General features: G+C 43.8%; 1 long non-coding RNA gene across 1 annotated transcript; it reads left to right on the forward strand.

Annotated features, from left to right (window-relative positions):
- Positions 1 to 4,068: 4,068 nt before the first annotated feature.
- On the forward strand, positions 4,069 to 11,124 carry LOC123937296. The gene is made up of 3 exons (XR_006817449.1): positions 4,069 to 4,391; positions 7,421 to 7,560; positions 11,092 to 11,124. It is a non-coding gene; the product is annotated as an uncharacterized LOC123937296 (long non-coding RNA).
- Positions 11,125 to 22,463: the final 11,339 nt, after the last annotated feature.

Consider the following 22,463-nt stretch of genomic DNA (forward strand, 5'->3'; position numbering starts at 1 on the left):
CATTTATTGTAAGCCATCATTCTTCTTCTGATTTTTTTCTCTATCATTTAAAAATGTAAAAACCTTTTGTAGCTTGTGGGTCATATAGAAACATCTTCAGCCTATCCTTTGCCAACCGTTGGTCTATTTCATTATTTTATATTTCCCCCCAAATGTAAAACAGATACCTAAATTTTTCCCAGTTTTCTTAACTTTAAGAATTTTAAGAACATCAAAAAATTTAAAACTAAATGCATATACTCAGGTCACACATATGATAAGGGTTTACTCCCGTGGGTGGGAGCCAAGGCCAGCTCTGCCCGTCCACGTGAAATCAGAGGTCTGCGCCGTCACGGTCAACAGGAGGTTAGAATCTAAGTCACAGCTGGTGTGGCTTTACTGTGTTGATGAAAGGGAAACAGGTCTTACCCAACAAACCTGGCCGCGTCAGAGCCATCAGAAGCCACTCTGCTCAAGCTATCTAGCAACGGTTTCTGTGACATTTCTTGAAGCTTCCTCAGGACCTCAATGTGGAGGAAGCAATAATTCCCCTGTGGTCACCACGAGGGCTGAACCGGGGGCACTTTTCCCCACTCGCATGAGTCAGAAGTAACCCCACAAGGGTACCTCACTGGTTCAAAGAGGATGTTGTTTACAGGAGAGGGGGTAGATGAAGCCAGAGGCCTGAGCGCGGTTCAACGTCAGTAATTCTGTGGTCCTTCTAAGTGACTGTTGTAGGCTGTGGTGATTTGGGGGTGGGACGGAATAGAGCTAGACCCCCGCTTGTTTGTTTTTCAAGTGTTAACAGACTGTTTTGCTGAAGGCTTGCTTATTCCTGGAGTCTTTTTGTTATTGTTGCTTTTGTTGTATTTTAAAAAATAAAAGACTTTTTTTTTCTTTTCCTCCTTTAAATGTTTCATTACCTAAATTGGGAGAAAACAGACGAATCTTGGCAAGATCACCGATAGATAACCGAGGTAAGAGGGACAGTGGGTATCTTGGGGAGGGGCTCCATCGTGAGAGACTGTAAAGGCTGTGAAGCCAGCCGAGAGGATGTCTCAGGGAAGGCAAGGCTTATAAGTCAAATCATCAATCAATATATCTATCACAAAGCCCTCATTAAATACTTGTTGAGCTCTGGATCTCTACGGCCCCTGGTACATTCTAGCGACTCTCCACATTTCTGATCAGACAATCACAGTATGCTTCCAGGGCTGATGGGAGGTCAGTGGAAAAGTACAGGGAAATTTCTTTTTTAAAAAATGTTATTTTACAACATACTGAAGACTCCAAATTTTGCTTATCCGAAGGGGGCTCTATCAGGGGACATTATAGAACTAATTAATATCCCTTATTTGTGTAACAAATTGTTTCTTACTAGTCCGGGTTAAAAGAACAGAAGCCTGTCTCTAGGTTTCCTATTTTACTTGGTAAAGAAAGGCTCCCCACCATAAGAAGGCACACCTTTTAAGGATTTGAACAGAAGGATGAATCTGATTCATGTGCTGTGGGAGGAGTCTGGACTTCGGAATTCCGGAGGTCCTACAAGTGATTTGTGTTAGAGCTTCTCTGTGGCTGGTCTCCAGAGGATCACCCTGTGCCAGATGGCCATAGGATACCCCCTGGCAGGAGACCTGGGTTGGAATGTGACCCCCAGGAGCTGAAGAGTTGAAAGCATCATAAATGTCCTCCCAGTTTGACAGAGATGCTCTTTTATTCTGTGTTAAACCAGCAAGAGTTGTAGGTAATCACTGAGGGAAAGCAGTGGATTTAGGGGATCGGGCCCCTCCAGGTTGTGGGCGTGGGTGGGGTGGGCCGGTGGCCAGACACCAGGATGTTAAGAATGCTTCAGATTTTGTCCTCTTGCATGCTGAGCATTGTCTCTTGCTGGCTGACAGAGACAGAGGACAGCCCTTCTTAGGGATAAGGGACTTTTCCACCTGGAGCTATGTCATTTTTCTCGACATCAGAACACTTTGTAAGTGCACGTCCCTGGAGTCACAAATTGGAAAATTTGACTTGTTCGGCAGAAACTGATTGTACAGTTTTTTTCAGGGTTACTTTATTTCCGTATAATGTAAATTTCACTGTATTTTCCAAGGTATTTCCAGCTTCACATGATGCCTAGCATGTAGTGTGTACTTAATAAATATTTGCTCAAACAAGAATACGGTTCTTATAAAATTAACTGTACTCTTGCCGGGTGATCTGGCAGTCACATTCCTTGGTATTTACCCAAAGGAGTTGAAAACTTATGTCCCTACAAAAACCTGCACATGAATATCTATAGACGCGTTATTTGCGATTGGCCAAACTTGGAAGCAACCAGGATGCCCTTCAGTAGGTGAGTGGATAAATGACCTGTGATATATTCAGAAAGGGAATATTATTCAGCGCTGAAAAGAAATGAGCTATCAAGCTATGAAAAGACAAAGAGAAACTCTAAATGCATATTCCTCTGTGAGAGAAGCCGATCTGAAAAGGCGACATGCTGTATGATTTCACATATATGATGCTCTAGGAAAGGGAAAAGTGTAAGAGAAGAAAGGTCCGTGGTTGCCAGGGGTGGGCAGGAAGGGATCAATAGCTGGAGCACAGAGGATCTTTAGGGCAGTGAAAATACTCTGTGTGATACCATAATGACGGTTACATGTCGTTCTACAGTTGTCCAAACCCATAGAATGACAACGTTGGGAACGAATCCTAACGCCAACGATGAACTTGGAGTGTTGATGGACGATGTGTCAGGGGTAGGCTCGTCAGCTGTAACAGCACGGGGGCTCTGTTGGTGGGGGCTGTTGATAATAGGGAGATGAACCTTGTGTGGAGGCAGGGGCTGTATGGGACATCGCTTTCCCTCGATTTTGCTGTGAACCCTAAACGGCTCTCAACAGAGGTCTTAATTTAAAAAAAAGTAAGCAAGTACATGAATACATAAGTGAGACTATGGCAAAACCATAACTTACCCATGGGATTGCTGGAAGCATCATCAATGAAATGACAGTTTTTCAACGGGCCCTATTAGTAGGGCGTGACTCAGAAATCTGCAGAGAATTTTTCCTGAAGATCAGATATTCTGTCATAGGAATCAGTCACTTCTTTCAGTCCCCCAAAACAATCTTGCTGAAGCTGTAGGCAAAGAAGAGCCCCAGAAACAGCCCACAGCTCTGATATTACCTACCATTTCCTATTTGTCATTGTCGCAGCTCCCAGCCCTAATTGCTCCATCCTGTCTGACCAGAGCTCATGCTCTAGACGGCCTGCCTTCTTCAGTGACCGTCCACGTTTACACTAGAGTAGCAAGCACTTCCTGGCTGGCTCCTTACAGACAAGGAGCCTCTGTTTGCCTTGGGACCGGGGAGGAAACAGCCTCTGACTGTCCCCGCGGCTGAGCGACTGGTCCCAGCCCCAGGAGAACAGACTTTGACACCCATATTCCTGAGCACTGGATGGGGAAGCAAACCAATCAGTTAGGATATTGCCAGCCTTTGAAAAAAAGCAGCATTTAGCAAGAGTGTTTACAGGCTCACGTTTAAGAAAACAAAAATGCCTGTCTTCCAAGATTGTTTTTAAGTGGTTTGCGAAGGTGTGTCCTTCCTAAGTAAAGAGCTTTTCACAGGAGCTCGTGCTGAATAATGGTGGAGTCTTGTTATGGCCCTATTTGACTTGGGAGGTTGGGTTTATGTCCTGCTTGAAGCCCTTAAAAATACTGTAGGTACATTTGGGATTATACTAGGTTACTTGGCTCCTATTTAAAAAAAAAAAAAAAAAAAAAAAGATAAGAAAAGAAAGAAAAAGAAGTCTAAGAGAGTATTCTTGCCTGGATTAGAGGTTAGTAAATGGAGTTGGCAGGTTTGTGGTCCCTGGTTTGCTGGGTTTCAGCTGATTCAAATCCTGCTTTGAATGGGGGTTAAACTGGGGCCTTTTGTTAGGGCCGATCCTGAGGGACCCCGGGGCTAGGGAGGTGGAGGGGTGACAAGTGTTCTAGGGCCTTAGGTTGCTATTGTCTCGCACACAGGCTCCAGCCACCGGACTGTTTTCTTCCGTGTAGGGGAAGCTGGATCAAGAGGGAGGACGGAGGGGGTTGGGGAGGGCTGGTACCCGGGAAGGGCTGGAGCAGCCATTTAGGCCTGACCGCCCCTCCCTGCTCCCAACTCCCACCCCACTCATCCAGAACCTTCCTGCTGACCCGGAGAGGGCCGAAAAGGGACACGCTTTGGGGCAGGAACAGGAACCGGCAGTGGCCCGCGGGAGCCCAGGCCATTTTCTAGGCGACTCGCTAATGAGAACTGACTGGGGCTCGGAGGAGAATGCAGGCGGGCCCGGGTTCCGCCCTCCATGCTAATGAAGAAGGCAGCGAGGAGGATAATTAAGGGCAGTGATGTGAATAATTCCACACCGATAATCCAAAGGTAATGAAATGCATTATGAGTTTTGGGGACAGCAGATTTGCTTTACCAGCCAAGGCTGCTTTATGATAAAATGAGCTTTGCCTTTTCTAAGCGCGGACCAGCTGACTCTGGGAGGAGCCGGCGGGGATGGGGAGGACCCGGGGTTGGAGGAGGAGCCGGCGGGATGGAGAATTCATTCTGCCATTAAAAACCACAGCGTGTGGGAAGCTCGCAGCCCCGGCTCTGCCTCCGGGAGACACCCACCTCGGGTTTGAAGGGGGTAAAAAAAAGAAAAGGAAAGAAAGACACAGGCACACTGAAGAGTCTGACCAACCCACCACAGCCATGTACACAACAAACAAACGAGCACCAAACAAACCAAATGCCTACGTAGAAGAAACACTGTTTTTCTCCTTGGTAGTGTTCGAGAAGGGAAATGTAGGTGATTTCTTTCTTTCTTCTCTCTGCCGTTGTTCTCCGAATTTTCTTCTGTGAGCTTGGATCATTTTCATCCTGAAAAAGGGGAACGCACTTAAAAAAAAAAAGAAAAAGAATTTGACTTGGCAGAGTTCTTCCCATAATGCCAACTTTCTGACTCGCGCGGATGGGCAGGGCATCCAGCCAGGCTGGATTTTACTGTAGACGTTGTGAGAGGTCCCAGCAGCCCTCTTCTGGATAGAAAGATTTTCTCTGTCAAATTCAGACTGTATGTGAATCTCCCTGGTTCTGCTTTTCTGAGAGCAAAAGACACAGCGACAGCTTTTGGCTACGTGTTCTCCTTAGGGTTTAACCGATTCCTACCATATGTAGTAGCTTTCTGGAACCTTGTCTGCGCTGTGTTTCTTCCCCATGTCTTCTAGTTTTCAAACTAGTTATGAAAATAACACCGGCAAAGTAAATGGATTCTTGATTTCTTGATTTCACGAAGTCATGGGGCTGGCCAATCGGTGGGGTTTCCAGTGGATCTCTGGGAGGAGATGACTGATTATTTCTCACTCTTACTAAGAAGACAAGTTGTGGGAGACTTGATAGCAAATTCTTTATTTTATAAAGATTTCTGGTTAATAAGGATGATCTGTCACCTCGAACTAAAATCTGTATTTCCCTCTACAAGTGTTTGGGTTTGAAAACACTCAAAAAGTCTTTAGGAACTCTGAATATTTTGTTCTCACCACATCGCTTCTGGTATGACATTGGCCAGATGTTTATGCTGCTGTTGGCCATGACCTTGTTTCGGGTTGGGTGGGTGTTACCGGAGAGTAGGGTCTCTTGGTTTTACTGAGTTGAGTTGATTGATTACTTACTGTAATCTTGCAATATCATCCAAATTTTCAGGTTTTGTCCTAATAGCGTACACATTTGCGCTAACGTATATCACACTTCTATATGCTATAACCGAGAAATGATGACATCAATACCTCAACAATTATTAAAAGAATTAAACGTGGGATGTGATTCGTACAGACAAGCAGGCGTATCCGAGTTACAGTGCTCACAGGGCAGAAGCCAAAGGATGTCTGGGCAACCTACAGCCCCTCTGGGCACTTCCTCATAAAGTACCTTAGGACATTAGGTGACTTATACTGTGCCGAGATATAACACAGTGGTATTGTTTTGTTTTGTTTTGTTTTTGAGGGATGGACAGTCCAAAAAACTACTTTATCGGGAAGAAGTATAAAACTCTGGGTATGTGAACTCCAAAGCTGCAACTGTCAAAAAAGGAAAATGCTGAAACAGAAACTTAAAAAGCCTTTCCTGTTTCATCCCTTAAAACCTGTGACTTGATCCCATGTGTTTGGTGGGCATTCTCTCTTCATTGTCCCCCCATTTCCCAGTAGAGTGTGGAGCACCTGGAGAGCAAGGCTCCAGGTTTTCCAAATACTTTTTTTTTAATATGTCTTTTATAACGTATTAATGTATTCTTAGTTGAAGGAATTGACTGATATTTGCTTTTAAGCAAAAAAAAATTTTTTTGAGTATTGAAATTTTTTATTCTGGTGTCTCCTGAATTGACCGTGGAAATAACAAGTTTCTACATTTAAAAAGTTTTATACCAGTTACATGAATTGTACTTTTCATAAAAGTCAAAAGGAGATGTTCTGCAGAGAACAAAAGATATGCCAAGCAGTAGTGGGATGTGAAAACCCTTGTTATGGTGGACTAGCAAAGATTTCAGTTTGGTATTCTCTAAGCCCAAGATTGTAAACTACTCTTAACTACACAGAAGCTCTAATGATAAAGAGAGTTTTGTGTAGAAACCCTTGTGCCTCTGCTCAGCACATTTTCTACCCTTTTTTAAAAAGATTTTATTTATTTATTTGACAGAGAGAGAGATCACAAGTAGGCAGAGAGAAAGGGAAATAGGCTCCCTGCTGAGCAGACAGCCTGATGCAGGGCTCGATCCCAGGACCCTGAGATCATGACCTGAGCCAAAGGCAGAGGCTTAACCCACTGAGTCACCCGGGTGCCCCCATTTTCTACTTTTTAATATGTGAAATTAATACAGATACTTGGGAGAGGTTGTGCAAGACTATTGTGCTTACAGGAAAGGCACCAAAGCGAATTCAATGATGCACACACACACTTCCCTCACATCTTCAACAAGGAAAGGTATTCTAACACTACGGAACTGAGTAAGAATACTAGCTTCGGTGGCAGCTGTTAAGTCCTAGAAGCACGAAACTACACCAGAATGGGCAAATACGGCCAAGTAAAATTCAGTTGTTAAAGCCGCAACCATGACAAGGCAGCCACGTCTGCCTTCCAAGGCTGTGTCCCTTGGCCACCGCTGACTGGATTGGGAGGGAGCGCTGGACCCAAGGACAGTCATTTGTCAGGCTGATTAATGGTATATGAGGTTATGCCCTCTGACTGCCTATCGGGAATACCGGAGGCGCCCTTTCCCAGTCCGCTCTCTGGGTGAGCTGGAACTCTTGAGGGACGTGGAGAGTCCGTTAGCTGGAGAAGCAGATGTAACTGAGTCCCTGAAGGGGCTATAGTTTTTTTTCTGCCCAGCTTCTTTTCTTCTACTTTTTTTCTTCCGGAAACAGCCCATACAACCTTCTGGCCGTAGCGACCCAAGCCAGCTCAGAGGCCTTCCTCAGCTTCTTCTAATTGGATTCCCTTTCTTCTCTGGAAAAGAGACTCTGAACTCTGGGGCCACCAGCCCATGCCCGCAGGGATCTGACAGGTAACTTCTGTGAGGAGCTGCCAGATGTGGGGGGAAAAATGGGGTTGGGGAGGGCCTGTGACCGAGGAGAAGGCTTGTCTCCCTAAGGCAACCATATCAGAGAATTGACACCTATCATGACCAGTAGAAGAAACAGGGTCTGATGTGGCCTTCATGGGGTGTTTGCCCCCTGAGATCGTATCAACTCGTAAGCCTGAGCTACATTCACTCCCCCTAGAGATCCACTTTCTTTAAGAAAAGGGATCGTGGCCAGAGGCATTTTATACAGAGGGTGTTGTAGGATGAATATTTGTGTCACCCTCAGATTCATGTGTTGAAATCCTAACCCCCAAGGTGATAGTATTTGGAGGTGGGGACCTTCGGGAGGTGATTAACTCATAAGGGTGGAACCCTCATGAATGGGATTAGTTCTGTGAAAACGGGGTGTCTGGGTGGCTCGGTTGGTCAGATCTTTTTTTTTAAAGATTTTATTTATTTATTTGACAGACAGAGATCACAAGGAGGCAGAGAGGCAGGCAGAGAGAGAGAGGGGGAAGCAGGCTCCCCGCTGAGCAGAGAGCCCGATGCGGGGCTCGATCCCAGGACCCTGGGATCATGACCTGAGCTGAAGGCAGAGGCCCCAACCCACTGAGCCACCCAGGTGCCCGGTTGGTCAGATCTTGATCTGTGTTGTGAGTTCAAGCCCGTATTGGACTCCATGCTGCGTGTGGAGCGTACTTAAAAAACGGAAGGAAGGAAGGAAGGGAAGAAGGAAAGAAAGGGAGGATGGAAAGGAAGGAAGAAACAAACAAACCCAGGAGAGCTCCCTCACGCCTTCCACTGTGTGCAAACACAGTGAAAAGGCATTATCAGTGAACGAGGAAGCAGGTCCTCACCAGACATCAAATCTACCCGCATCTTGATCTTGGACTTGCTAGCATCCAGGACCATGAGAAATAAATTTCTGCTGCTTATAAGTCACTCAGTTTATGATACTTCATTATAGCAACCAAAGACAGAGGGGTTACTCTGTGCTTAACGACTGACTTTTAAGTTGTATCAAAGATGGAAACCCTAGAGGAAAAGATTGAAATATTTGACTGAATAACGAAAGCAAAAATAAGTTAAAAAGTAAATTACAAGGCAAATGATAGATTGTAACAAGTACTTACAGTAGACCTTTTTGATGCTGCCAACTATAGCTGAGTGTTAATGCTATACGCCATTTTTCTTTCTTTTTCAGCTGTATACCTTATCCAGGCTGGCAGATCTGGACAGCTTTCTCTGTGGGGTGACAGCATGTCTGTTAACCTGTGGGTCTTATGTTCTACTCCATCAGAGCAACTGATCCCACAAATTAGTCTGGTCTTAAGACTGGGGGTGGGGAGTTAAGTATTTGATTTTTGAAATTTTATTTTCATTTCTATATGTTATCCCCACCCAAACTCTCAGATAATGTTTATGGAAGGGAACTTTGAAAATGTAAATTTGTTTGCTGTGATTTGCTCTTCTTGGGTTACAACAACAAAATGCCACCGGCCAGTGGGGAATGATGACTTCATTGCCACTGCGTCCCTGGGTCCAAGTCATATAGGATTGGAAAGACAATTATACTTCTTTGCAAAAACAAATGATTCTCTGCAAGTATATAGTTTAAATAATTTGGGAGAAGGGTCCCAAATTCTCTGCTCTTCTTGGTGGTATCCTTAACCTAGGAGAATAACGAAAACACCTGGGTCTTAAACTGGCAACATTATTTTCTAGCTGTGGTCTCCTTTGTGACCCAGGAAAGCCCCTAGCTTAGAGATTTACCTCATAGAACTAAACATCCTAATTATTAGTACTGAGTAATACAAACCCATTGTTTTACTTTGGAATGTGCTAGATCTTGTAACATCATCTACAATATCACTGAACTCGAACAGCTTTGGTAAATGAACTATGAATTGAACAACAGAAACACTGTTTTAAGGAAATGTGGCTGCAGAATATATATTCACAGGGGAATTCTTGATAATGTGGTGTTCTTGAAAAAAGATTACTTAAGAGACATAAAGTAAGAAAACTGGAGGACAAGCAGAGGAAATCATCACCTCTTGGTGATAGGTAAGGTAGGGCTAATTCATGTCATGGAGCCCTTCAGATGATCACATTGGGGTGTGGGGTCCTTAGTGCCAGCATCCAGGAAGATGGGGGGAGAGGGGAGCAAATCCCAAAGATTAAAAACAAACAAACAAACAAAAAACCTCTTTGTTCTGGTCATGTTGTTGTATAGTAAGTCACCCAAAAATTTATTGGTGTAACACAATTCATTATTATCTCTTACGATGCTGTGGAATGGCCTAGCTGTCAAGCTGGGGGAAATACAGCATCACTGTCCATGTGACCTTGCCCGGTGACAGCTTGGGCTTCCCTACAGCATGGTGATCTCAGGGCAGTCTGATTTATCTTTTTCTCTATGGTGGCCAGCTTCTGCCAGAGCAAGTGATCTAGAAAGTCAGGGTGGAAGTTGCCAGTCCTGTTGAAGGTTAGCCCCAAACTGGCGTAGCATTACTTCTGTCATTCTGTGTTGGCCACTGGCTGGTCACAGGCCCACCCAGATTGAAGAGGAGGGGAAATTAATCACACCTCAATGGGAAGAGCGGCAGAGAATTTGCCGCCATCTTTAATCCATCCCCACCACTAAGGTGATCTTGAAAGAAGAACCCAGTTAAAGCCCAAAGAAACTAAGTAGCAAAAGGATGGCTTTTCCTTTTTACTGGGTATCTTCGTTGCTTCAGTAATCGGAGAAGGATATGAGGAATTTGGAGATATTTCAGAGAAGAAAGGAGCCTACGGAGATGATTGAAAAGTTGGGAAGTGAGACCTGTATAAAGGAATGAAAAGAAGTAGGATCAGTTTGGCCTGAAGCAGGGAAAACAGAGGAGTGGCTGAATAATCCTCTGCAAATACAGGATGGATATTATGAAAAAGATGCCTGACCATTGAAAGGTGCGCTAAAGGGACCAGGCCGGAAACACTAAAGAATTTCCCACCAAGTAATGGGCATCTCTGGGACCGTTTTCTGAAGCTGTTTGAAAGAGAACCCATTTTATAACTCTGCAAAGGACTTAGGATTCGTTTTACTGAAAATAGAAATGTTAGACCAGATCGTCTCTTTTTTCAGTAACAGAATCATTTTTTTGAATAAAACTTTATATAAAACAGATGAAGGGTGGGGTTGTTTGTATTGAAGTGAGAGCCTGCCAAAGCCACACTTGGTCTTCTCCCATCCCTTATCTCCCCAGGTGGCCCCCAGAGTCACTGAATGAGACACAGGAACCTGGCTAAAGATAGTTTGAAAATAATTAAAACCGATAACAAGTTCCCTAACTGTTCCGTAAAAGCTGTGGGTGCCTGGAAATTTTTTTTCAAATCGAAGCGAGGCCTTGAGGGCTTTGTGAAGTTGCTGAAATCTCTTCCTGGTTCAAATTTGTGAGATGTTGTTACTCCTGAACTCGGGTTCCATTCATTTGTGTGTTGTCAAATGGCACTTTTATGTTCACTTTTTAGTAGCACGTGTGCGACAAAGTGTACCAAAGTATAAGGAAAGTGATGGCTGACATTTTTCACCTTTTGGTAAGTTAACAGTGTGACTTCATGAATGGTTTCATTTCACTAACAGTCGATGACACTCAGGGTTTACTTTATTTGTATTTATTTATGTTTTATTTTTGTTTTTTAAGGTTTTATTTATTTATTTGACAGAGAGAGATTGAGCACAAGGAGGGGGAGAGGCAGGCAGAGGGAGAGGGAGAAGCAGGCTCCCCGCTGAGCAGGGAGCCCGATGTGGGGCTCTTACATAAAATCTTTGCAAAAAAAGAGAAAATCTTAGCACAACCACCAAGGTTGTCATCTCACTACTACTATCCGGATAGCTTTATGAATAATCCAAGTGCTTTGGAACTCTTCCTACACAAAAGGATAAAATATATTCTAGCACCATTTTAATACATGCACATATTGTTATAACTTTTGATACTTGATAAAGTCCACATTAAAAATGTAAATACATACCAATTTCACAATTGATACAACTTCTAGTTTCCAGGTAAACTGAGCACTGCTATATTTATTCCTCTAACATCAAGAAAATATATTGGGAAAAAAAACCACACACAACTTCACTGAAAATCAGGCATAGTCAGATTGGATATATAAAACTCCACAGCCATGTTTTTGATAAGAAATATAAAGCAAGATGGCATAGAAAAGTTGAAATACGGGGATGGAAAAACACTTACTAAGCAAATGCTAACAAAAAGAGTCTATAGTATTCTTAATATCAGACAAAATAGAATTCAAGGTGAAAAGGACAATATCAGGCGAAAAAGAATTCAAGGATTAAAGAGGATAGTCTGTATTGACAAAAGTAACAAATCACTAAAAACTAGTGGCTTCCTGAGTTTCTGTGCACCTGAGAATGTAACTAGGACAAACAGACATATATTGTAGCATTGTCTATGGTTACAAACATAAACTAAAACAAATCTAGAATTCTAAATTCAAATTGTAAAGAATGTGAAAATTCTAAAGAAGTCTAGAAGCCCATCAACTGGTGACTGACGATTAACACTTTGATTAGCACTTTGAAATATTCTGTAACAGTTACAAAGAAAGGAGGTCAAACTACAGACTAACATAGTTCACTCCTTAAAATATACCATTGACTAAAAAATAAACTTGCAGAAGTTGTGTACAATATAGAATCATTGATGTTAACAAACATAAACTGAAACAAATCTAGAATTCTAAATTCAAATTCTAGAGAATTTGAAAATTCTAAAGAAATCTAGAAGCTCATCAACTCGTGATTGGCAAATATTAACTCTTTGAAATATTCTGTAACAGTTACAAAGAAAGGAGGTCAAACTATAGACTAACATAGTTCATTCTTTAAAATATACCATTGACTAAAAAAATCAACTTGCAGACAGGTGTGTACAATATATAATCATTTATGTTAACACATGTATACACTACTACGTATTTTCTTTGGATACAGAAGTCTTTATATAAATAAATTTTAAAAATTAAGAAACAACACATGCCAAAAGATGATTGTGGTTACCCCTGGGGAGCCGCGGAGAAGGTAAGTTGGCGTCCAAAGGTGCAGAATTAGAAAGGACTTTAAACTTTATCTGAAATGCTTACATGTTTTAATAAGGAAAGTCAATTTTATTACTCATGTTATTAAATTAAAAAAAAAAAAAGAAGGATTCCATGATTCTGAAAAGTTCTGAAAGGCCCATACTAGTTGATGGGTCAAGTTGGATGCCTTTGGATATAAGTAAGGAAACCTAATCTGAACAATAAGGCTTGAACGGTAAGGGAGTTTATTATTCCGTGTAACAGGATGTTAGCAGAGTAGAGGGTTGATTAGTTACAAAATTCAACCATGTGGCTGAAGACCCAGGTTTTTTCCATTTCTTTGCTTCGGTGAATTTTGAAGAAATTTACTTGAAATTCTCTTTGCATTCCTGGAGTTAGTTGAATCCTCAGGCACAGAGCGAGATGGTTCCAGCAGTTTCAAGCAAAAAATATCCAGAACAAAATAATAATAATAAAGAAGAGTAAATATGGTGCTTACTATGTGCCAGCATTTCACACACATTATCTCATTTTTTTCTTCTCAAAACTGCTTTTGCAGATGAGAAAACAGAGGCACTGGAAAGCTCTGTAATTTGTTGACTATTATGTAATTAGTAAGTGGTAGATTCAAACCCAGTTAGTGTGGTCTAAGAATATACGAACTTGATCTCAGGGCTCTACGCTGTATCTGCTTTTCCTTATGACTTTTTTCCTTTCTTTTCTTCTCTTGTCCTTCTCTCTGAGGAGTAAGGAAACTTCTTCCAGAAGCTTCCCAGCAGACAACTCTTCACATCTCATTGGCACATGCCCATTCCCGAACTGATTACATTACCCCTTGCCCCTGGTGTAACCCCTGGAGTTGAGAGTGGAGTCAGCTTTCCCTGGGGACAATACTGCGTGGGAAAGTGTAGACACATGAACCAAATCGGGGTTCTCTTTAGAAGGAAAAGGGGTGGAAGGGAATCGATGCTGAGAAGATAACCAGCAGTGTCCAGTAGAGGTAACTTTTATTGGTCCTTTGCAGCTCAATGATTCATTCATTTGAATGCCTGTTATGTTGGGCACCCAAGTGAAAACAATCCAGGAACCATATATGGTTCAAATCTTGAGGAGAAGAATCTGGGCTGGAGAACCAAATCTGAGCATCAACACAGAGATTATAGGTGTTTTATTTATTTTTTATTTTTAAAGATTTTATTTGACAGATAGAGATCACAAGCAGGCAGAGAGAGAGGGGGAGGCAGGCTCCCTGCTGAGCAGAGAGCCCGATGCGGGCTTCATCCCAGGACCCTGAGATCAAGACCTGAGCGGAAGGCAGAGGCTTTAACCCACTGAGCCACCCAGGTGCCCCAATTATAGGTGTTTTAAATCATGGGATTGGAGAGAATTCCCACAGAAGAAAGGACAGAAGTTTGAGGGAAGACGGACTACAATAAGATTTAACATTTCCATCTTCCACGTAATTCGATAAAAAGTTCCCTTGTGATGATTCTTAAAAAAATTATAACTGTAACTGGTATGTTTAACTGTTACTAATAAAATAGCTACACATTTACTCATTCAGTGTGTTTGTTTTGTTTATTAGCTTGTTAATTCATTTATCCTGAACACCATGGAGAATCTTATTCTTCATAGTCTACGGTGTTGAAGGGTCCAATAACCAAAGCTTTGCAACAGTAGCTTAAAATTGTCCCCAGCTAAACCTAAGAGATGAAGTAATCTTGTTCCCGTGATGGTAACAGAAATGTGCCCTAGTATACGTCGCCTACTGACTTTGTTTTGTGTGGATCTTGAACTCAGCAAACGGAAGAGATGACGCTTGTGAATGTTAGCAGGGCTGACCTAATAAGCCCCGGAGCTCAGTGGCTTAATCCATGGAGGTTTATTTCTCATGTACAGGGTCATCTAATTTGGGTTGATAGGGATTGCTTCCTTTCATCCTACAGCTCCATCATACCCTTGAGCCCCAAAGACCCCATAGGGTCCTCAGTAATTATCTAGCAAGTGAGGGAAGAGGCAAAGAGCATGGGGAATTGCACAGGATGGACCAAGCCTTGGGGAGTGAACATCACTTTGGGCTCTCATTCCACTGACCAGAGCTCATCACATGGTTACGGCTAACTGTAAGGAAGTTGGCGAAATGTCATCTAGCTGTGTGTTCAGGAATAAGAGGGTGGGTTTAGTGGGCAGCTGGCTAGTCTCCGACATACAATGGATGGCGTGAAACATTTCCACCATGTTAAAATTTAATGTTTTCATTTGGGATGTTTACTGTTTCTCTCTGATATTTTGTTTCCGTTTCGAAGAGATCTTTCTTACACTACCTTTGTCCTGATTACAGTTTGGGCAGTAGGTAGTAGTATTTCATGTGTCAAGTGCTTCAGAATCCTCCCACATTGGCTTTTGTTATTTCCAGTTATTCCATTCTCTCTTCAAAGTCCTCTGCCTGGGGCGCCTGGGTGGCTCAGTGGGTTAAAGCCTCTGCCATTCGCTCAGGTCATGATCCCAGGGTCCTGGGATCGAGCCCCGCATCGGGCTCTCTGCTTGGCAGGGAGCCTGCTTCCTCCTCCTCTCTCTCTCTGCCTGCCTCTCTCCCTACTTGTGATCTCTATCTGTCAAATGAATGGATAAAATCTTTAAAAAAAAAAAAAAGCAAAAAAAAAAAAAAAGCAAAGTCCTCTGCCTTCTGTTTTGCAGACTTGCTTTGCAGTCAGAATGCATCTGAGGCTTCAGGAGAAATTTTTCTGTTTCTCAGACTTTTGACATATGGATCAGCTATTTTCAGGCATCTCAAAACCTATTCTGCAGTAAATGGACACACCTTCAAAAATACACTGAATTATTTGATGAATTAAACAAAATCTCAGAAAGGCACACACCTCTTAGAAACTCTCCCGTGTACTGCTATATTAAATTCAAAGCCGGTAACTTGTATTTGACATGATGAGTAATAGAACTTACAAGCTTAATTCTAAAAAGTAAATAAATGCCCAGAAACACAATAATTCCTGAGAAACAGTCATGTCCCCATCGACTATCATTGTTAACATTTGAGAATTAACCTGCACGGTTTTTGTGGGGACCCAGATTGATTAGGGAGAAACCACACCCAGCAGAACCTCAGAAGAAACATCCTTGACCTTTTAGATATATCGATATTATTTTTTTCCTTGATGTCATTGCCATCAAGATCAACAAAGGGCTGGGACGCCTGGGTGGCTCAGTTGGTTAAGCGGCTGCCTTCGGCTCAGGTCATGATCCTAGCATCCTGGGATCAAGTCCCATATTGGGCTCCTTGCTCGGCAGGGAGCCTGCTTCTCCCTCTGCCTCTGCCTACCTCTCTGCCTACTTGTGATCTTTCTCTCTCTGTCTCTCTCTCTCTGACAAATAAATAAATAAAATCTTAAAAAAAAATCAGCAAAGGGCTTAGGGACACATTAAGCTGCAGCTGTCACAATTAATTGTGCCCTTAGAGCCTCAAGGCAAGGCCCAGCAGCGGTGGCTAGCCTAGTCCTAAGGAGGGTGTAGTTTTAATAGGGACTCCTTGGCAGAGTGCTCTGGAAATAGTGGCTGGCTTAGGTCTAGGGGAAGGGGCCCGTCCTGCCTGAGGCAGGGCTGGGGCTGGGCCTGGGTGGTGGCAGTCTCCTTGGCTTGGCCATCCAACCCGCACTCAATTACTCCGGCTGGGTGACTCAACTTTAGGCCGTCTGGGAACCACAAACAGGGCACCTGACAACTAGCTGCCATTTTATAAGAGTGGGGCTTGAGGTCATCAATTAGCATTTTCCAGAACGGGTTCTACTGGCTCCCTATCCGAGTGACGGCTGCGACTCTACCACGGCAAACCAGTGCTAAAACAATTGATTTTGCTGCAAATCATGGGCCTTAGACTGCCTGAAGTTTGACCAACATTTTGCTTCTCACATCATGCCACGCAAATGTTGTGCAATATCTTAGTATTTAAAAAAAAAAAAAAGTTTAGGGGCACCTGGGTAGCTCAGATGGTTAAGCCTCTGCTTTCGGCTCAGGTCATGATCCCAGGAGAGTCCCGCATTGGGATCCTTGCTCAGTGGGGAACCTGCTTCTCCCTCTCCCTCTGCTGCTCCCCCTGCTTGTGCGTGCGCTCTCTCTCTGTCAAATAAATAAATAAAATCTTAAAAAAAAAAATTTAAATAACTTACTTTATGCCTTTGCTCTAAAACCAGAATTAGACTCTTAATTGCTGTATGAAAAGAATTCTAGGCAGAATTAAATTAAATTTGGCTCTTTGATTATCTGCTGGATCTAAGTACGTCTTCCTTATATTGTTCTCACCTCAGTGGGATAATTAATTAGTTATTCCACTAGGTGTTTGTGGAAAAACAAGGTTTGGGGTGATCTCATGCCAAGCAAATGCCCAAAACGAAAAAGAAGAGTTCATCATTTTATAACCTGTCTCTTGGTAAGTGTAAACCTTGGTTTAAGGGAGCCAAGGACCTGGGGCAAAATAGGCTATCAGGGGAATCAGATGGAGATGTCAGCAAACACTTTAACGATGTGTGCCAAGCCCTGGGGGAGAGGAGAGCGGGAGGGGAGTACCCTTCCGTGCAGGAATGTTGGTCTTAAACAGGGTTTTTTGGTGCTTTTTTTTTTTCCCTAGGTGGAGTCTGTCTGCCCTGCCTCTTGATTATACGACACATTCAGCTCCATTAAACAGGTCACTGGCAAAAATGAGCAAAACTACAAGTTCTCTAGGTGGAAGAGAAATAGGAAAATTTGGGTTGGTCTCATGGAACTTCAGCCACTCCCCATGTTCTCCATGCCAGCTGAGAAAGCGTCTTTAAGCAAAACACAAGTCAAAAATGGGCACAGCATCACACATTGGGCTCAAAAGCTCCGCCATCTACATGGTCCGGCCCCGTAGGACAACATGCAGCGAAGGAGACGCACAGAAAGGTCAGGTGACCAGCTGGGATGCGGAGTGGCTAAGGTTGGCCGCTCAGGGAAATTCTGAGTCTTTCCTTCTAGGGTCTGTGGGATGGGGTTGGGGGGTGGCATTGTGAATCAGGATTTGGCCGGGCAGGCTCTGACTCACTTATCTTCTACAGATAGTGCTCTGGGTGCCTGGGGACAGGGAAGCCACATCACCAAAATTTCCAGCTGTCAGCATCAGGGTGTTTCCTGGTTGTTTTCCTTTTCACCACTTAAGTGTTCACTTGGGTATTTTCAAGCGGGAAACCTTTGAAACCTCTCCTGGTTCAGTGTCCTCAAGGGAGTAGTTAGCAGTGGAGGTTCTATAACAAACCAGCTGCATTTATGTCTAAAAACTTTTACAGGGCCTTTTAAAACGTTCTCACCGAATCACTTAAGATGGTATCAGCATGAAGCATGTCATCCACACCAATATCCTCAGAGCCTCCTCATGAATAATGTGACTAACAAGCGTCATGTGTGGCCGCCTGGCACCCTGGGAGCTTCGTCAGCCTGACTCCTCAGGTAACTTCCCAGCAAACATCCTTCAAGATGGCCTCCGCCTTGCCTGGGGACAGTTAAGTCCTATGATGAGGGAGAATCAAAGGACTTTAAATTTTATTTCACTTGGTTTTTTGTGTGTGTTTGGTTGTGAAGGACTGAAGTAGATTTATCCTTTGACAGAAGACCTTGAGAGGGGATTAAATCGGTCTTCCCAGCTAGCTTATCCTTCTCTCTCCCTTCAGCCACAGAGGAGGACATGGCAGTTGGGGGGCAGGATTGAGGGGTTGGGGGTTTGGAGAGTCACAATAACGGCCACCATGTTCTCTAACCTCTGGGCTCACTCTGACCTGCTAGCCATACTTGTCCAAGAGAAGGCAAATCCCCATCCCTGTAAAAATCTCTCCAAAGAGACTTTACAAAGCAAACGTGGATAGACACTCCCCGGCTCTCTAGAACAGAAGGAAAATGTAAACTATAAAGATGGACATATTTACATGGGCCGGGTCCCATATGCTAACACAAAGGTGTCTAGACAGAACTCAGCTTACCTGCCTCTTCACAGAGCTTTCTCCCAGTCCCACCTCTCCCCATCCCCTTTGTCTATGAAACTCTGCCCCCTTTAATGTAAGATCCAAAGTTCAGCCTCCTAGTTCTGCAAATTTACAGTAAAAACAGCAGCAACAGCAAATATTTAAACCAGCAGTAACAATATGAGGTAATAAGAGGACGGTCACTCCTCACACAGATCCTTCCCTGGAACAGAGAAGTCAAAGTCACCAGCTCTTGCTTTATAATCTGACACAGCTTTGCTGCTCTGCGGTATCAGTGGGCTAATGTATAACCTTGAGTATTTAAAGTCAATGTTCACCAAGCACTCGCCACATGCGGGGCGCTCTGCTGGGCACTCTGTATTCATCTAACGGCTTGAGTTTTACATCTCTCTGGTGTTGTGTCAAAGAGCAGGTGATTGGTTGTGACATTTTGTAGAGGAGCAGAGACCCTGGGAGGTTGGGGAATCTGTCCAGTCACCATGGTTGATCCATTGTAGGGTTAGGTTTCTTTTTTTTTAAGGCTTTATTTATTTATTTTTAAAGGATTTTATCTTTTTAAAAAGATTTTATTTATTTGTTTATTTGACAGGGAGACACAGAGCGAGAGAGGAAACACAGGTGAGGGGAGCAGAAGGAGGAGAAGCAGGCTCCCCGCTGAGCAGAGAGCCCGATGCAGGGCTTGAACCCAGGACCCTGGGATCATGACCTGAGCCGAAGGCAGAGGCTTAACCAACTGAGCCACCTAGGTGCCCCAAGATTTTATTTCTTTATTTGATGCAGAGAGAGAGCACAAACAGGAGGAGTGGCAAGCAGAGGGAGAGGGAGAAGCAGGCTCCCTGTGGAGCAGGGGGAACCCAAGGTGGAACTCCATCCCAGGACCCCAGGACAATGACCTGAGTCAACGGCAGTTGCTGGCAAACTGGTCAGGGAAGGTTGCAGAAGGTCTGATGAGACATGCGTGAAGGAGGACACCATACACTGTTAGGGCGGAGACCTCTAGGGGATCCAGAGGACCAGGGCAGCACCCTTGTAGGGTCAAGACCATACATGAAGATCTGTGATCCAATCTCTAGTAGTAACATTTGACACCAATGAAGCAGTTAGTGTGTACTAAGTGCCGCTAAGCATTTATGCATTAGCTAATCTAGAAGTTCTCAAACTTGAGCATATATCAGAATGGCTATTAGAATGTGGATTGCTGGCCCCACTCCTAGAGTTTCGGATTCAGGAGTGATCCCTCTCTCTCCTTTTCTTCCTAAAGCTTCTCCTTCGTCCCATGTCCTGTTTGGGTCCCTCTCTCCCCAGGACTTCTCTGCCCATGCTAACTATGTTATCTCCCCTCTGTACTCTTCTATCTCTGAGTCTATTGCTTGGGACACTTAGTAGATCTGGGTTCGAATCCCACAGATTGATTTACTGGTTTCGTGAGTGTGGACAAATCATTTTACACTTCTGTGCCTTCATTTTTTTTCAAATGCAAAGTGAGAACTGTAATACATTATTTACTTCATAGAGCTGTTGTGAGATTAAATAAATAAATATATAGTGTAAGAAATGTTATATACACTATATATCATACACAGTATATATTATGTATATACTTTTTAGAAATCGTATTTTGCTTATTTAGTTGTGAAAAATTATTGATTTTCTTTTGGTTAAAGTTATAACTGTAATTTAAAACAAAAATTGACGTGTCTTTATTATTAGGTCTCATGGTGATAGGATTTGAGAAGGACACTCATTGGGAAGCCTGCAGGATAAGTGATAGCAGGAAACTAGAGAAGTGGATGGAGCTGTAGGAAGGCCCTGGCTTTGGTTGAAGGAACATCATTCATAGGAGGACATCAATCATCTGTGCTCATTAGAGGCTTCTCTCAGAAAAGACAGGGAAGAAAGGGAGCAGATCTTAGAGAGGAGACTTTGAAAATGAAGAGATTCAAAAGTCCTTTAGCAGACACAGGAGATGATATATTGAAATCAGGTTCTCCAATATAGATGGCAACCAAAGCAAGACCTAGGTGGCCCCTTGAATGGCCAAACCAAGAGACCAACTTAGAATAATATGGGAAGAAGCCACCTCCCTCTGAATTATGCTTTTTGACCAGAAAAGTTACTTCTGGCAAATCCGGTAGGCCATAGAGAACAAGTCAGGGCACAAGGTCAATGTCTAGGGCTAGTTAAGAGCCGTAGGGTCCAGAGGTCAGATGGCGTCATGGAGGCTATTGCAGGATCACTGAAGACTCGCCTATGGGTCAGGAGGGAAGACTCTCGGGGAGCAAGATAACGCAGTATCTCTTGCATCCCAAGGATCAAGCTAGGAAGGGGGTTTGCAAATGGGACCAGTTACATAATTTTCATGTCCCCGGGCAAAGTGCAAGGGCAGAACTCCTTGTTCAAAGAGCAGGAGAAAAGTATGTTAGATGTATTAAAATAAGAGGTGTTTTCTTTCTGGGGTCTGTCTTTCTCTTAGCCTGTTAGGGGTGTTCTGTTTTGTTTTATTTTTAATTCACTGTTTCACACCCTGGGGTCTGGAAACGGAGGGCGAGTAGAAACCCCTATGGCTGGTGCCCTTGCTCGGTGCTCACGCACATACGGCTCATCATTTTCTAGATTCTCCCTCCCAGCAGCCTCCAGAGCCACACAAGGCCTCTGGCCAGGGGCAATAGGTCGAGGGGGACATCTCCCCTTCCTACAGGCCTACCACTCCAACTTTCAGTAGACAAGGGGTCCCGAAGGGTATTGCAACTTCTGCATGAAACCCTATAAAGTGTGTGGATCAGTCTGAGCAAGAGGCTCATCTACCCAATGTCCCTGCGTCTATGCTGGGGTATAACCAGGGCAGGGACTTGGGGCTCCTCCTATGCTCAGCCCCAAGACTCTGCAGGATCTATGAACCTGATCCCACCATCCCTATGTCTATACCCAGATCTCAGGTGGGGTTAACAGTGGTCACTGGGTAGGGGTTGCAATGGTGGGGCCAGGATGGGGGTATGGGCTCAGGGTGCTGGGGGAGGGGAAGTAGGTAGTTCTCAAACTTGAGCATATATCAGAATCATGGCTATTAGAAGGTGGATTGCTGGCCCCACTCCTAGAGTTCTGGATTCAGGAGCGATCCCTCTCTCTCCTTTTCTTCCTAAAGCTTCTCCTTCGTCCCATGTCCTGTTTGGGTCCCTCTCTCCCCAGGACTTGTCTGCCCATGCTAACTTCAAATACAAATTCAAAGACCCAACTATTAAGAATTTCAAGGCAGTGATCGCAGAGTGTTAAACCCCAAGGGAGAAACCCTTCCAAGCAGGAGGTCCTGTGTACCACCTCTGGTCAGACCCCATGAAACCATCCTTGGCTGCAAAAGAGAGAATGTATCTACAGTTCAGAGCCAGGGAAGAGAGTCTGGGATGAGCAAGGGGACCGGGCAGCAGGTTCTGATAAAGATGAGGGCTCTCGCCAGATTGGGAAGAGCTGTCAACCCAAACCCACTTTGGAGAAAAACTGAATATTTTATTTTTGCCTCCAGCCCCAATAGGTGGGGAAAAAAGCAACAAACTTTGAGAGTTTACCTTGTACTCAGTTCAGGTACCTATAGTTTAGCAAATATACTCAATTTTAGTCTTCTGGGAAACTATTTTTATGTTTCCTTTCTTAGTTTCATGAGTAAAAATTTCTCAAGAAGATTGCCAATCCTGATTTGGCTGGACAAAGAGGACAGGGAGGTTTTCCACATGGGGCTGGCAGACAGGGCATCAGTGTCTCTCTGGAGGCCAAGTGCAGGGGAAGGCTGGTACTGAC

Source organism: Meles meles, chromosome 2, assembly GCF_922984935.1.
Source record: "Meles meles chromosome 2, mMelMel3.1 paternal haplotype, whole genome shotgun sequence".
In the NCBI taxonomy this organism is placed as follows: domain Eukaryota; kingdom Metazoa; phylum Chordata; class Mammalia; order Carnivora; family Mustelidae; genus Meles; species Meles meles.